Here is a 15,849-nt window from a genome sequence, read left to right on the forward strand (position 1 = left end):
AGGTGCAGCTCTTTAACTTACCTAAAAGGGAGGGCGGAGAGAAGACAAGGAAGGTGAATGAGGTGTTCCAATGTGAAATGCCGGAAACACAGAAACACAGACGACACACAACAAGAGGTGGCAATCTATTCATTAATTGCATTTAATCAATGAGCTCATTATCACTCATGCATTGTCCAACAGGTGTTGAAATAATGGGATTAAAAGGGGAGATCCCTTCAGAAAGACAGAAACAATAGCAAAGACAAAAAACACTTTTGGAATCTGCTTTTAGTCAACACATAAGGAAAGGGTGCACCGGTCCTGGAAATACTGCAATACCAGGTCAATGCGTGGAGTGGACAGAGCAAGCTCTATTTCCATCTCCCTGTTCTAAAAATCCATTTAATATATGGTCCCCAGATAGGGGACGTATCAGATATTAAACTGATAAGAACAGATACTACACTTGATCTTAGCCAAAAGGCCGAGAAGCGATAACCCGAACGGGCCGCGCGTTGCCCGAGCCTGCCCGATACTGCTGTTCAGCCCTTGCAGCGATTCAGCCTACTTCTAGGCAATTCCATGGGGCCCTGCAGGCTCACACACTCACAGCTACACGGGAGGTGAATAAAGGCCGGAGAGGAAGCCAGACAGGATTTGCTTCTTTTGCTTGCACCACAATGCAGTGCTGAAAGAGGAGGAATCTACATAAAAACGCCTTCCTGGCAACGCCCAAATGCCCTGCTGCCATGCAGATAAACACTGGCAGCGGCAGCAAGTGCATGCCCACAGCCACCCCTTGTTCCTTCACACCTTGTATCAGCTGTAATCCAGTCCAGTCCAGTGCTGCCTGCTGAGCAGCACTGACCAACACTGCCTGGGCCCAGGCTTTTATCTCTGAGGCCCCATTATGATGTCAGAAAGCTGGCTCTGGAATCCTGAGGGCTCCACTATGACACGTGCAAAGTTCCGTCTGAACTTTATATAAGACGGTGAGGCTCAGTCAGTCACTCAGTGTTGCCTGAGAGGGCAACACTGCAACAGCCGGCCGCCAGGCTGTCTTTTTTTTGCACAGCTAGTTGCCTCCAGGAGGCCACAAGAGGGAGACAAGGGACTGCAAAATGGAAAATAGGCATCCACCAACTTTACAGACAACTTCTCCTTGCTCCTACAACCTCCATCCTTGCACAGTTTGTTATTCTTCTAGGTAACATAGTAACAAATCCAAATTGCTGCTCTCTTTGTAGGCAAGCAAGGCTTTGTTGCAACTGCAATTCTTACTTCTTCTTGAAATGTAGGGACGACAGTACATTCCATCACATCCATCTAGTGTACACAGGTAGGTCCATTGTGGCGGGCAGGCGAGCGGGCGGGCTGCTTTATTGGCTGTTTGCTGTTCCCCTACTCCACTCCACTATTTGACTGTTGTGCTGCATCAATCAATCAATCAATCAATCAATCAATCAATCAATCAATCAATCAATCAATCAATCAGTGGCTGGCTCAGGTGCAGCTCTTTAACTTACCTAAAAGGGAGGGCGGAGAGAAGACAAGGAAGGTGAATGAGGTGTTCCAATGTGAAATGCCGGAAACACAGAAACACAGACGACACACAACAAGAGGTGGCAATCTATTCATTAATTGCATTTAATCAATGAGCTCATTATCACTCATGCATTGTCCAACAGGTGTTGAAATAATGGGATTAAAAGGGGAGATCCCTTCAGAAAGACAGAAACAATAGCAAAGACAAAAAACACTTTTGGAATCTGCTTTTAGTCAACACATAAGGAAAGGGTGCACCGGTCCTGGAAATACTGCAATACCAGGTCAATGCGTGGAGTGGACAGAGCAAGCTCTATTTCCATCTCCCTGTTCTAAAAATCCATTTAATATATGGTCCCCAGATAGGGGACGTATCAGATATTAAACTGATAAGAACAGATACTACACTTGATCTTAGCCAAAAGGCCGAGAAGCGATAACCCGAACGGGCCGCGCGTTGCCCGAGCCTGCCCGATACTGCTGTTCAGCCCTTGCAGCGATTCAGCCTACTTCTAGGCAATTCCATGGGGCCCTGCAGGCTCACACACTCACAGCTACACGGGAGGTGAATAAAGGCCGGAGAGGAAGCCAGACAGGATTTGCTTCTTTTGCTTGCACCACAATGCAGTGCTGAAAGAGGAGGAATCTACATAAAAACGCCTTCCTGGCAACGCCCAAATGCCCTGCTGCCATGCAGATAAACACTGGCAGCGGCAGCAAGTGCATGCCCACAGCCACCCCTTGTTCCTTCACACCTTGTATCAGCTGTAATCCAGTCCAGTCCAGTGCTGCCTGCTGAGCAGCACTGACCAACACTGCCTGGGCCCAGGCTTTTATCTCTGAGGCCCCATTATGATGTCAGAAAGCTGGCTCTGGAATCCTGAGGGCTCCACTATGACACGTGCAAAGTTCCGTCTGAACTTTATATAAGACGGTGAGGCTCAGTCAGTCACTCAGTGTTGCCTGAGAGGGCAACACTGCAACAGCCGGCCGCCAGGCTGTCTTTTTTTTGCACAGCTAGTTGCCTCCAGGAGGCCACAAGAGGGAGACAAGGGACTGCAAAATGGAAAATAGGCATCCACCAACTTTACAGACAACTTCTCCTTGCTCCTACAACCTCCATCCTTGCACAGTTTGTTATTCTTCTAGGTAACATAGTAACAAATCCAAATTGCTGCTCTCTTTGTAGGCAAGCAAGGCTTTGTTGCAACTGCAATTCTTACTTCTTCTTGAAATGTAGGGACGACAGTACATTCCATCACATCCATCTAGTGTACACAGGTAGGTCCATTGTGGCGGGCAGGCGAGCGGGCGGGCTGCTTTATTGGCTGTTTGCTGTTCCCCTACTCCACTCCACTATTTGACTGTTGTGCTGCATCAATCAATCAATCAATCAATCAATCAATCAATCAATCAATCAATCAATCAATCAATCAATCAATCAGTGGCTGGCTCAGGTGCAGCTCTTTAACTTACCTAAAAGGGAGGGCGGAGAGAAGACAAGGAAGGTGAATGAGGTGTTCCAATGTGAAATGCCGGAAACACAGAAACACAGACGACACACAACAAGAGGTGGCAATCTATTCATTAATTGCATTTAATCAATGAGCTCATTATCACTCATGCATTGTCCAACAGGTGTTGAAATAATGGGATTAAAAGGGGAGATCCCTTCAGAAAGACAGAAACAATAGCAAAGACAAAAAACACTTTTGGAATCTGCTTTTAGTCAACACATAAGGAAAGGGTGCACCGGTCCTGGAAATACTGCAATACCAGGTCAATGCGTGGAGTGGACAGAGCAAGCTCTATTTCCATCTCCCTGTTCTAAAAATCCATTTAATATATGGTCCCCAGATAGGGGACGTATCAGATATTAAACTGATAAGAACAGATACTACACTTGATCTTAGCCAAAAGGCCGAGAAGCGATAACCCGAACGGGCCGCGCGTTGCCCGAGCCTGCCCGATACTGCTGTTCAGCCCTTGCAGCGATTCAGCCTACTTCTAGGCAATTCCATGGGGCCCTGCAGGCTCACACACTCACAGCTACACGGGAGGTGAATAAAGGCCGGAGAGGAAGCCAGACAGGATTTGCTTCTTTTGCTTGCACCACAATGCAGTGCTGAAAGAGGAGGAATCTACATAAAAACGCCTTCCTGGCAACGCCCAAATGCCCTGCTGCCATGCAGATAAACACTGGCAGCGGCAGCAAGTGCATGCCCACAGCCACCCCTTGTTCCTTCACACCTTGTATCAGCTGTAATCCAGTCCAGTCCAGTGCTGCCTGCTGAGCAGCACTGACCAACACTGCCTGGGCCCAGGCTTTTATCTCTGAGGCCCCATTATGATGTCAGAAAGCTGGCTCTGGAATAGGGCTCCACTATGACACGTGCAAAGTTCCGTCTGAACTTTATATAAGACGGTGAGGCTCAGTCAGTCACTCAGTGTTGCCTGAGAGGGCAACACTGCAACAGCCGGCCGCCAGGCTGTCTTTTTTTTGCACAGCTAGTTGCCTCCAGGAGGCCACAAGAGGGAGACAAGGGACTGCAAAATGGAAAATAGGCATCCACCAACTTTACAGACAACTTCTCCTTGCTCCTACAACCTCCATCCTTGCACAGTTTGTTATTCTTCTAGGTAACATAGTAACAAATCCAAATTGCTGCTCTCTTTGTAGGCAAGCAAGGCTTTGTTGCAACTGCAATTCTTACTTCTTCTTGAAATGTAGGGACGACAGTACATTCCATCACATCCATATAGTGTACACAGGTAGGTCCATTGTGGCGGGCAGGCGAGCGGGCGGGCTGCTTTATTGGCTGTTTGCTGTTCCCCTACTCCACTCCACTATTTGACTGTTGTGCTGCTGCATCAATCAATCAATCAATCAATCAATCAATCAATCAATCAATCAATCAATCAGTGGCTGGCTCAGGTGCAGCTCTTTAACTTACCTAAAAGGGAGGGCGGAGAGAAGACAAGGAAGGTGAATGAGGTGTTCCAATGTGAAATGCCGGAAACACAGAAACACAGACGACACACAACAAGAGGTGGCAATCTATTCATTAATTGCATTTAATCAATGAGCTCATTATCACTCATGCATTGTCCAACAGGTGTTGAAATAATGGGATTAAAAGGGGAGATCCCTTCAGAAAGACAGAAACAATAGCAAAGACAAAAAACACTTTTGGAATCTGCTTTTAGTCAACACATAAGGAAAGGGTGCACCGGTCCTGGAAATACTGCAATACCAGGTCAATGCGTGGAGTGGACAGAGCAAGCTCTATTTCCATCTCCCTGTTCTAAAAATCCATTTAATATATGGTCCCCAGATAGGGGACGTATCAGATATTAAACTGATAAGAACAGATACTACACTTGATCTTAGCCAAAAGGCCGAGAAGCGATAACCCGAACGGGCCGCGCGTTGCCCGAGCCTGCCCGATACTGCTGTTCAGCCCTTGCAGCGATTCAGCCTACTTCTAGGCAATTCCATGGGGCCCTGCAGGCTCACACACTCACAGCTACACGGGAGGTGAATAAAGGCCGGAGAGGAAGCCAGACAGGATTTGCTTCTTTTGCTTGCACCACAATGCAGTGCTGAAAGAGGAGGAATCTACATAAAAACGCCTTCCTGGCAACGCCCAAATGCCCTGCTGCCATGCAGATAAACACTGGCAGCGGCAGCAAGTGCATGCCCACAGCCACCCCTTGTTCCTTCACACCTTGTATCAGCTGTAATCCAGTCCAGTCCAGTGCTGCCTGCTGAGCAGCACTGACCAACACTGCCTGGGCCCAGGCTTTTATCTCTGAGGCCCCATTATGATGTCAGAAAGCTGGCTCTGGAATCCTGAGGGCTCCACTATGACACGTGCAAAGTTCCGTCTGAACTTTATATAAGACGGTGAGGCTCAGTCAGTCACTCAGTGTTGCCTGAGAGGGCAACACTGCAACAGCCGGCCGCCAGGCTGTCTTTTTTTTGCACAGCTAGTTGCCTCCAGGAGGCCACAAGAGGGAGACAAGGGACTGCAAACTGGAAAATAGGCATCCACCAACTTTACAGACAACTTCTCCTTGCTCCTACAACCTCCATCCTTGCACAGTTTGTTATTCTTCTAGGTAACATAGTAACAAATCCAAATTGCTGCTCTCTTTGTAGGCAAGCAAGGCTTTGTTGCAACTGCAATTCTTACTTCTTCTTGAAATGTAGGGACGACAGTACATTCCATCACATCCATCTAGTGTACACAGGTAGGTCCATTGTGGCGGGCAGGCGAGCGGGCGGGCTGCTTTATTGGCTGTTTGCTGTTCCCCTACTCCACTCCACTATTTGACTGTTGTGCTGCATCAATCAATCAATCAATCAATCAATCAATCAATCAATCAATCAATCAATCAATCAATCAATCAATCAATCAGTGGCTGGCTCAGGTGCAGCTCTTTAACTTACCTAAAAGGGAGGGCGGAGAGAAGACAAGGAAGGTGAATGAGGTGTTCCAATGTGAAATGCCGGAAACACAGAAACACAGACGACACACAACAAGAGGTGGCAATCTATTCATTAATTGCATTTAATCAATGAGCTCATTATCACTCATGCATTGTCCAACAGGTGTTGAAATAATGGGATTAAAAGGGGAGATCCCTTCAGAAAGACAGAAACAATAGCAAAGACAAAAAACACTTTTGGAATCTGCTTTTAGTCAACACATAAGGAAAGGGTGCACCGGTCCTGGAAATACTGCAATACCAGGTCAATGCGTGGAGTGGACAGAGCAAGCTCTATTTCCATCTCCCTGTTCTAAAAATCCATTTAATATATGGTCCCCAGATAGGGGACGTATCAGATATTAAACTGATAAGAACAGATACTACACTTGATCTTAGCCAAAAGGCCGAGAAGCGATAACCCGAACGGGCCGCGCGTTGCCCGAGCCTGCCCGATACTGCTGTTCAGCCCTTGCAGCGATTCAGCCTACTTCTAGGCAATTCCATGGGGCCCTGCAGGCTCACACACTCACAGCTACACGGGAGGTGAATAAAGGCCGGAGAGGAAGCCAGACAGGATTTGCTTCTTTTGCTTGCACCACAATGCAGTGCTGAAAGAGGAGGAATCTACATAAAAACGCCTTCCTGGCAACGCCCAAATGCCCTGCTGCCATGCAGATAAACACTGGCAGCGGCAGCAAGTGCATGCCCACAGCCACCCCTTGTTCCTTCACACCTTGTATCAGCTGTAATCCAGTCCAGTCCAGTGCTGCCTGCTGAGCAGCACTGACCAACACTGCCTGGGCCCAGGCTTTTATCTCTGAGGCCCCATTATGATGTCAGAAAGCTGGCTCTGGAATCCTGAGGGCTCCACTATGACACGTGCAAAGTTCCGTCTGAACTTTATATAAGACGGTGAGGCTCAGTCAGTCACTCAGTGTTGCCTGAGAGGGCAACACTGCAACAGCCGGCCGCCAGGCTGTCTTTTTTTTGCACAGCTAGTTGCCTCCAGGAGGCCACAAGAGGGAGACAAGGGACTGCAAAATGGAAAATAGGCATCCACCAACTTTACAGACAACTTCTCCTTGCTCCTACAACCTCCATCCTTGCACAGTTTGTTATTCTTCTAGGTAACATAGTAACAAATCCAAATTGCTGCTCTCTTTGTAGGCAAGCAAGGCTTTGTTGCAACTGCAATTCTTACTTCTTCTTGAAATGTAGGGACGACAGTACATTCCATCACATCCATCTAGTGTACACAGGTAGGTCCATTGTGGCGGGCAGGCGAGCGGGCGGGCTGCTTTATTGGCTGTTTGCTGTTCCCCTACTCCACTCCACTATTTGACTGTTGTGCTGCATCAATCAATCAATCAATCAATCAATCAATCAATCAATCAATCAATCAATCAGTGGCTGGCTCAGGTGCAGCTCTTTAACTTACCTAAAAGGGAGGGCGGAGAGAAGACAAGGAAGGTGAATGAGGTGTTCCAATGTGAAATGCCGGAAACACAGAAACACAGACGACACACAACAAGAGGTGGCAATCTATTCATTAATTGCATTTAATCAATGAGCTCATTATCACTCATGCATTGTCCAACAGGTGTTGAAATAATGGGATTAAAAGGGGAGATCCCTTCAGAAAGACAGAAACAATAGCAAAGACAAAAAACACTTTTGGAATCTGCTTTTAGTCAACACATAAGGAAAGGGTGCACCGGTCCTGGAAATACTGCAATACCAGGTCAATGCGTGGAGTGGACAGAGCAAGCTCTATTTCCATCTCCCTGTTCTAAAAATCCATTTAATATATGGTCCCCAGATAGGGGACGTATCAGATATTAAACTGATAAGAACAGATACTACACTTGATCTTAGCCAAAAGGCCGAGAAGCGATAACCCGAACGGGCCGCGCGTTGCCCGAGCCTGCCCGATACTGCTGTTCAGCCCTTGCAGCGATTCAGCCTACTTCTAGGCAATTCCATGGGGCCCTGCAGGCTCACACACTCACAGCTACACGGGAGGTGAATAAAGGCCGGAGAGGAAGCCAGACAGGATTTGCTTCTTTTGCTTGCACCACAATGCAGTGCTGAAAGAGGAGGAATCTACATAAAAACGCCTTCCTGGCAACGCCCAAATGCCCTGCTGCCATGCAGATAAACACTGGCAGCGGCAGCAAGTGCATGCCCACAGCCACCCCTTGTTCCTTCACACCTTGTATCAGCTGTAATCCAGTCCAGTCCAGTGCTGCCTGCTGAGCAGCACTGACCAACACTGCCTGGGCCCAGGCTTTTATCTCTGAGGCCCCATTATGATGTCAGAAAGCTGGCTCTGGAATCCTGAGGGCTCCACTATGACACGTGCAAAGTTCCGTCTGAACTTTATATAAGACGGTGAGGCTCAGTCAGTCACTCAGTGTTGCCTGAGAGGGCAACACTGCAACAGCCGGCCGCCAGGCTGTCTTTTTTTTGCACAGCTAGTTGCCTCCAGGAGGCCACAAGAGGGAGACAAGGGACTGCAAAATGGAAAATAGGCATCCACCAACTTTACAGACAACTTCTCCTTGCTCCTACAACCTCCATCCTTGCACAGTTTGTTATTCTTCTAGGTAACATAGTAACAAATCCAAATTGCTGCTCTCTTTGTAGGCAAGCAAGGCTTTGTTGCAACTGCAATTCTTACTTCTTCTTGAAATGTAGGGACGACAGTACATTCCATCACATCCATCTAGTGTACACAGGTAGGTCCATTGTGGCGGGCAGGCGAGCGGGCGGGCTGCTTTATTGGCTGTTTGCTGTTCCCCTACTCCACTCCACTATTTGACTGTTGTGCTGCATCAATCAATCAATCAATCAATCAATCAATCAATCAATCAATCAATCAATCAGTGGCTGGCTCAGGTGCAGCTCTTTAACTTACCTAAAAGGGAGGGCGGAGAGAAGACAAGGAAGGTGAATGAGGTGTTCCAATGTGAAATGCCGGAAACACAGAAACACAGACGACACACAACAAGAGGTGGCAATCTATTCATTAATTGCATTTAATCAATGAGCTCATTATCACTCATGCATTGTCCAACAGGTGTTGAAATAATGGGATTAAAAGGGGAGATCCCTTCAGAAAGACAGAAACAATAGCAAAGACAAAAAACACTTTTGGAATCTGCTTTTAGTCAACACATAAGGAAAGGGTGCACCGGTCCTGGAAATACTGCAATACCAGGTCAATGCGTGGAGTGGACAGAGCAAGCTCTATTTCCATCTCCCTGTTCTAAAAATCCATTTAATATATGGTCCCCAGATAGGGGACGTATCAGATATTAAACTGATAAGAACAGATACTACACTTGATCTTAGCCAAAAGGCCGAGAAGCGATAACCCGAACGGGCCGCGCGTTGCCCGAGCCTGCCCGATACTGCTGTTCAGCCCTTGCAGCGATTCAGCCTACTTCTAGGCAATTCCATGGGGCCCTGCAGGCTCACACACTCACAGCTACACGGGAGGTGAATAAAGGCCGGAGAGGAAGCCAGACAGGATTTGCTTCTTTTGCTTGCACCACAATGCAGTGCTGAAAGAGGAGGAATCTACATAAAAACGCCTTCCTGGCAACGCCCAAATGCCCTGCTGCCATGCAGATAAACACTGGCAGCGGCAGCAAGTGCATGCCCACAGCCACCCCTTGTTCCTTCACACCTTGTATCAGCTGTAATCCAGTCCAGTCCAGTGCTGCCTGCTGAGCAGCACTGACCAACACTGCCTGGGCCCAGGCTTTTATCTCTGAGGCCCCATTATGATGTCAGAAAGCTGGCTCTGGAATCCTGAGGGCTCCACTATGACACGTGCAAAGTTCCGTCTGAACTTTATATAAGACGGTGAGGCTCAGTCAGTCACTCAGTGTTGCCTGAGAGGGCAACACTGCAACAGCCGGCCGCCAGGCTGTCTTTTTTTTGCACAGCTAGTTGCCTCCAGGAGGCCACAAGAGGGAGACAAGGGACTGCAAAATGGAAAATAGGCATCCACCAACTTTACAGACAACTTCTCCTTGCTCCTACAACCTCCATCCTTGCACAGTTTGTTATTCTTCTAGGTAACATAGTAACAAATCCAAATTGCTGCTCTCTTTGTAGGCAAGCAAGGCTTTGTTGCAACTGCAATTCTTACTTCTTCTTGAAATGTAGGGACGACAGTACATTCCATCACATCCATCTAGTGTACACAGGTAGGTCCATTGTGGCGGGCAGGCGAGCGGGCGGGCTGCTTTATTGGCTGTTTGCTGTTCCCCTACTCCACTCCACTATTTGACTGTTGTGCTGCATCAATCAATCAATCAATCAATCAATCAATCAATCAATCAATCAATCAATCAATCAGTGGCTGGCTCAGGTGCAGCTCTTTAACTTACCTAAAAGGGAGGGCGGAGAGAAGACAAGGAAGGTGAATGAGGTGTTCCAATGTGAAATGCCGGAAACACAGAAACACAGACGACACACAACAAGAGGTGGCAATCTATTCATTAATTGCATTTAATCAATGAGCTCATTATCACTCATGCATTGTCCAACAGGTGTTGAAATAATGGGATTAAAAGGGGAGATCCCTTCAGAAAGACAGAAACAATAGCAAAGACAAAAAACACTTTTGGAATCTGCTTTTAGTCAACACATAAGGAAAGGGTGCACCGGTCCTGGAAATACTGCAATACCAGGTCAATGCGTGGAGTGGACAGAGCAAGCTCTATTTCCATCTCCCTGTTCTAAAAATCCATTTAATATATGGTCCCCAGATAGGGGACGTATCAGATATTAAACTGATAAGAACAGATACTACACTTGATCTTAGCCAAAAGGCCGAGAAGCGATAACCCGAACGGGCCGCGCGTTGCCCGAGCCTGCCCGATACTGCTGTTCAGCCCTTGCAGCGATTCAGCCTACTTCTAGGCAATTCCATGGGGCCCTGCAGGCTCACACACTCACAGCTACACGGGAGGTGAATAAAGGCCGGAGAGGAAGCCAGACAGGATTTGCTTCTTTTGCTTGCACCACAATGCAGTGCTGAAAGAGGAGGAATCTACATAAAAACGCCTTCCTGGCAACGCCCAAATGCCCTGCTGCCATGCAGATAAACACTGGCAGCGGCAGCAAGTGCATGCCCACAGCCACCCCTTGTTCCTTCACACCTTGTATCAGCTGTAATCCAGTCCAGTCCAGTGCTGCCTGCTGAGCAGCACTGACCAACACTGCCTGGGCCCAGGCTTTTATCTCTGAGGCCCCATTATGATGTCAGAAAGCTGGCTCTGGAATCCTGAGGGCTCCACTATGACACGTGCAAAGTTCCGTCTGAACTTTATATAAGACGGTGAGGCTCAGTCAGTCACTCAGTGTTGCCTGAGAGGGCAACACTGCAACAGCCGGCCGCCAGGCTGTCTTTTTTTTGCACAGCTAGTTGCCTCCAGGAGGCCACAAGAGGGAGACAAGGGACTGCAAAATGGAAAATAGGCATCCACCAACTTTACAGACAACTTCTCCTTGCTCCTACAACCTCCATCCTTGCACAGTTTGTTATTCTTCTAGGTAACATAGTAACAAATCCAAATTGCTGCTCTCTTTGTAGGCAAGCAAGGCTTTGTTGCAACTGCAATTCTTACTTCTTCTTGAAATGTAGGGACGACAGTACATTCCATCACATCCATCTAGTGTACACAGGTAGGTCCATTGTGGCGGGCAGGCGAGCGGGCGGGCTGCTTTATTGGCTGTTTGCTGTTCCCCTACTCCACTCCACTATTTGACTGTTGTGCTGCATCAATCAATCAATCAATCAATCAATCAATCAATCAATCAGTGGCTGGCTCAGGTGCAGCTCTTTAACTTACCTAAAAGGGAGGGCGGAGAGAAGACAAGGAAGGTGAATGAGGTGTTCCAATGTGAAATGCCGGAAACACAGAAACACAGACGACACACAACAAGAGGTGGCAATCTATTCATTAAATTGCATTTAATCAATGAGCTCATTATCACTCATGCATTGTCCAACAGGTGTTGAAATAATGGGATTAAAAGGGGAGATCCCTTCAGAAAGACAGAAACAATAGCAAAGACAAAAAACACTTTTGGAATCTGCTTTTAGTCAACACATAAGGAAAGGGTGCACCGGTCCTGGAAATACTGCAATACCAGGTCAATGCGTGGAGTGGACAGAGCAAGCTCTATTTCCATCTCCCTGTTCTAAAAATCCATTTAATATATGGTCCCCAGATAGGGGACGTATCAGATATTAAACTGATAAGAACAGATACTACACTTGATCTTAGCCAAAAGGCCGAGAAGCGATAACCCGAACGGGCCGCGCGTTGCCCGAGCCTGCCCGATACTGCTGTTCAGCCCTTGCAGCGATTCAGCCTACTTCTAGGCAATTCCATGGGGCCCTGCAGGCTCACACACTCACAGCTACACGGGAGGTGAATAAAGGCCGGAGAGGAAGCCAGACAGGATTTGCTTCTTTTGCTTGCACCACAATGCAGTGCTGAAAGAGGAGGAATCTACATAAAAACGCCTTCCTGGCAACGCCCAAATGCCCTGCTGCCATGCAGATAAACACTGGCAGCGGCAGCAAGTGCATGCCCACAGCCACCCCTTGTTCCTTCACACCTTGTATCAGCTGTAATCCAGTCCAGTCCAGTGCTGCCTGCTGAGCAGCACTGACCAACACTGCCTGGGCCCAGGCTTTTATCTCTGAGGCCCCATTATGATGTCAGAAAGCTGGCTCTGGAATCCTGAGGGCTCCACTATGACACGTGCAAAGTTCCGTCTGAACTTTATATAAGACGGTGAGGCTCAGTCAGTCACTCAGTGTTGCCTGAGAGGGCAACACTGCAACAGCCGGCCGCCAGGCTGTCTTTTTTTTGCACAGCTAGTTGCCTCCAGGAGGCCACAAGAGGGAGACAAGGGACTGCAAAATGGAAAATAGGCATCCACCAACTTTACAGACAACTTCTCCTTGCTCCTACAACCTCCATCCTTGCACAGTTTGTTATTCTTCTAGGTAACATAGTAACAAATCCAAATTGCTGCTCTCTTTGTAGGCAAGCAAGGCTTTGTTGCAACTGCAATTCTTACTTCTTCTTGAAATGTAGGGACGACAGTACATTCCATCACATCCATCTAGTGTACACAGGTAGGTCCATTGTGGCGGGCAGGCGAGCGGGCGGGCTGCTTTATTGGCTGTTTGCTGTTCCCCTACTCCACTCCACTATTTGACTGTTGTGCTGCATCAATCAATCAATCAATCAATCAATCAATCAATCAATCAATCAATCAGTGGCTGGCTCAGGTGCAGCTCTTTAACTTACCTAAAAGGGAGGGCGGAGAGAAGACAAGGAAGGTGAATGAGGTGTTCCAATGTGAAATGCCGGAAACACAGAAACACAGACGACACACAACAAGAGGTGGCAATCTATTCATTAATTGCATTTAATCAATGAGCTCATTATCACTCATGCATTGTCCAACAGGTGTTGAAATAATGGGATTAAAAGGGGAGATCCCTTCAGAAAGACAGAAACAATAGCAAAGACAAAAAACACTTTTGGAATCTGCTTTTAGTCAACACATAAGGAAAGGGTGCACCGGTCCTGGAAATACTGCAATACCAGGTCAATGCGTGGAGTGGACAGAGCAAGCTCTATTTCCATCTCCCTGTTCTAAAAATCAATTTAATATATGGTCCCCAGATAGGGGACGTATCAGATATTAAACTGATAAGAACAGATACTACACTTGATCTTAGCCAAAAGGCCGAGAAGCGATAACCCGAACGGGCCGCGCGTTGCCCGAGCCTGCCCGATACTGCTGTTCAGCCCTTGCAGCGATTCAGCCTACTTCTAGGCAATTCCATGGGGCCCTGCAGGCTCACACACTCACAGCTACACGGGAGGTGAATAAAGGCCGGAGAGGAAGCCAGACAGGATTTGCTTCTTTTGCTTGCACCACAATGCAGTGCTGAAAGAGGAGGAATCTACATAAAAACGCCTTCCTGGCAACGCCCAAATGCCCTGCTGCCATGCAGATAAACACTGGCAGCGGCAGCAAGTGCATGCCCACAGCCACCCCTTGTTCCTTCACACCTTGTATCAGCTGTAATCCAGTCCAGTCCAGTGCTGCCTGCTGAGCAGCACTGACCAACACTGCCTGGGCCCAGGCTTTTATCTCTGAGGCCCCATTATGATGTCAGAAAGCTGGCTCTGGAATCCTGAGGGCTCCACTATGACACGTGCAAAGTTCCGTCTGAACTTTATATAAGACGGTGAGGCTCAGTCAGTCACTCAGTGTTGCCTGAGAGGGCAACACTGCAACAGCCGGCCGCCAGGCTGTCTTTTTTTTGCACAGCTAGTTGCCTCCAGGAGGCCACAAGAGGGAGACAAGGGACTGCAAAATGGAAAATAGGCATCCACCAACTTTACAGACAACTTCTCCTTGCTCCTACAACCTCCATCCTTGCACAGTTTGTTATTCTTCTAGGTAACATAGTAACAAATCCAAATTGCTGCTCTCTTTGTAGGCAAGCAAGGCTTTGTTGCAACTGCAATTCTTACTTCTTCTTGAAATGTAGGGACGACAGTACATTCCATCACATCCATCTAGTGTACACAGGTAGGTCCATTGTGGCGGGCAGGCGAGCGGGCGGGCTGCTTTATTGGCTGTTTGCTGTTCCCCTACTCCACTCCACTATTTGACTGTTGTGCTGCATCAATCAATCAATCAATCAATCAATCAATCAATCAATCAATCAGTGGCTGGCTCAGGTGCAGCTCTTTAACTTACCTAAAAGGGAGGGCGGAGAGAAGACAAGGAAGGTGAATGAGGTGTTCCAATGTGAAATGCCGGAAACACAGAAACACAGACGACACACAACAAGAGGTGGCAATCTATTCATTAATTGCATTTAATCAATGAGCTCATTATCACTCATGCATTGTCCAACAGGTGTTGAAATAATGGGATTAAAAGGGGAGATCCCTTCAGAAAGACAGAAACAATAGCAAAGACAAAAAACACTTTTGGAATCTGCTTTTAGTCAACACATAAGGAAAGGGTGCACCGGTCCTGGAAATACTGCAATACCAGGTCAATGCGTGGAGTGGACAGAGCAAGCTCTATTTCCATCTCCCTGTTCTAAAAATCCATTTAATATATGGTCCCCAGATAGGGGACGTATCAGATATTAAACTGATAAGAACAGATACTACACTTGATCTTAGCCAAAAGGCCGAGAAGCGATAACCCGAACGGGCCGCGCGTTGCCCGAGCCTGCCCGATACTGCTGTTCAGCCCTTGCAGCGATTCAGCCTACTTCTAGGCAATTCCATGGGGCCCTGCAGGCTCACACACTCACAGCTACACGGGAGGTGAATAAAGGCCGGAGAGGAAGCCAGACAGGATTTGCTTCTTTTGCTTGCACCACAATGCAGTGCTGAAAGAGGAGGAATCTACATAAAAACGCCTTCCTGGCAACGCCCAAATGCCCTGCTGCCATGCAGATAAACACTGGCAGCGACAGCAAGTGCATGCCCACAGCCACCCCTTGTTCCTTCACACCTTGTATCAGCTGTAATCCAGTCCAGTCCAGTGCTGCCTGCTGAGCAGCACTGACCAACACTGCCTGGGCCCAGGCTTTTATCTCTGAGGCCCCATTATGATGTCAGAAAGCTGGCTCTGGAATCCTGAGGGCTCCACTATGACACGTGCAAAGTTCCGTCTGAACTTTATATAAGACGGTGAGGCTCAGTCAGTCACTCAGTGTTGCCTGAGAGGGCAACACTGCAACAGCCGGCCGCC

General features: G+C 47.8%; 11 non-coding genes across 11 annotated transcripts; all 11 read right to left on the reverse strand.

The window, feature by feature from the left end:
- Positions 1-287: 287 nt before the first annotated feature.
- Positions 288-478, reverse strand: LOC142729471 (U2 spliceosomal RNA). The gene has a single exon (XR_012878282.1). It is a non-coding gene; the product is annotated as a U2 spliceosomal RNA (small nuclear RNA).
- Positions 479-1,774: 1,296 nt separating this feature from the next.
- LOC142729483 (U2 spliceosomal RNA) lies at positions 1,775-1,965 on the reverse strand. The gene has a single exon (XR_012878293.1). It is a non-coding gene; the product is annotated as a U2 spliceosomal RNA (small nuclear RNA).
- Positions 1,966-3,269: 1,304 nt separating this feature from the next.
- Positions 3,270-3,460, reverse strand: LOC142729495 (U2 spliceosomal RNA). The gene has a single exon (XR_012878304.1). It is a non-coding gene; the product is annotated as a U2 spliceosomal RNA (small nuclear RNA).
- Positions 3,461-4,747: 1,287 nt separating this feature from the next.
- LOC142729507 (U2 spliceosomal RNA) lies at positions 4,748-4,938 on the reverse strand. Its single transcript, XR_012878315.1, has one exon. It is a non-coding gene; the product is annotated as a U2 spliceosomal RNA (small nuclear RNA).
- A 1,308-nt stretch (positions 4,939-6,246) lies between these two features.
- Positions 6,247-6,437, reverse strand: LOC142729520 (U2 spliceosomal RNA). Its single transcript, XR_012878326.1, has one exon. It is a non-coding gene; the product is annotated as a U2 spliceosomal RNA (small nuclear RNA).
- A 1,288-nt stretch (positions 6,438-7,725) lies between these two features.
- LOC142729533 (U2 spliceosomal RNA) lies at positions 7,726-7,916 on the reverse strand. Its single transcript, XR_012878338.1, has one exon. It is a non-coding gene; the product is annotated as a U2 spliceosomal RNA (small nuclear RNA).
- A 1,288-nt stretch (positions 7,917-9,204) lies between these two features.
- On the reverse strand, positions 9,205-9,395 carry LOC142729535 (U2 spliceosomal RNA). Its single transcript, XR_012878339.1, has one exon. It is a non-coding gene; the product is annotated as a U2 spliceosomal RNA (small nuclear RNA).
- Positions 9,396-10,687: 1,292 nt separating this feature from the next.
- Positions 10,688-10,878, reverse strand: LOC142729536 (U2 spliceosomal RNA). Its single transcript, XR_012878340.1, has one exon. It is a non-coding gene; the product is annotated as a U2 spliceosomal RNA (small nuclear RNA).
- Positions 10,879-12,155: 1,277 nt separating this feature from the next.
- On the reverse strand, positions 12,156-12,346 carry LOC142729537 (U2 spliceosomal RNA). The gene has a single exon (XR_012878341.1). It is a non-coding gene; the product is annotated as a U2 spliceosomal RNA (small nuclear RNA).
- A 1,284-nt stretch (positions 12,347-13,630) lies between these two features.
- Positions 13,631-13,821, reverse strand: LOC142729282 (U2 spliceosomal RNA). Its single transcript, XR_012878110.1, has one exon. It is a non-coding gene; the product is annotated as a U2 spliceosomal RNA (small nuclear RNA).
- Positions 13,822-15,101: 1,280 nt separating this feature from the next.
- On the reverse strand, positions 15,102-15,292 carry LOC142729538 (U2 spliceosomal RNA). Its single transcript, XR_012878342.1, has one exon. It is a non-coding gene; the product is annotated as a U2 spliceosomal RNA (small nuclear RNA).
- Between the last annotated feature and the right edge of the window lie 557 nt (positions 15,293-15,849).

This window comes from Rhinoderma darwinii, unplaced genomic scaffold (genome assembly GCF_050947455.1).
Source record: "Rhinoderma darwinii isolate aRhiDar2 unplaced genomic scaffold, aRhiDar2.hap1 Scaffold_718, whole genome shotgun sequence".
In the NCBI taxonomy this organism is placed as follows: domain Eukaryota; kingdom Metazoa; phylum Chordata; class Amphibia; order Anura; family Rhinodermatidae; genus Rhinoderma; species Rhinoderma darwinii.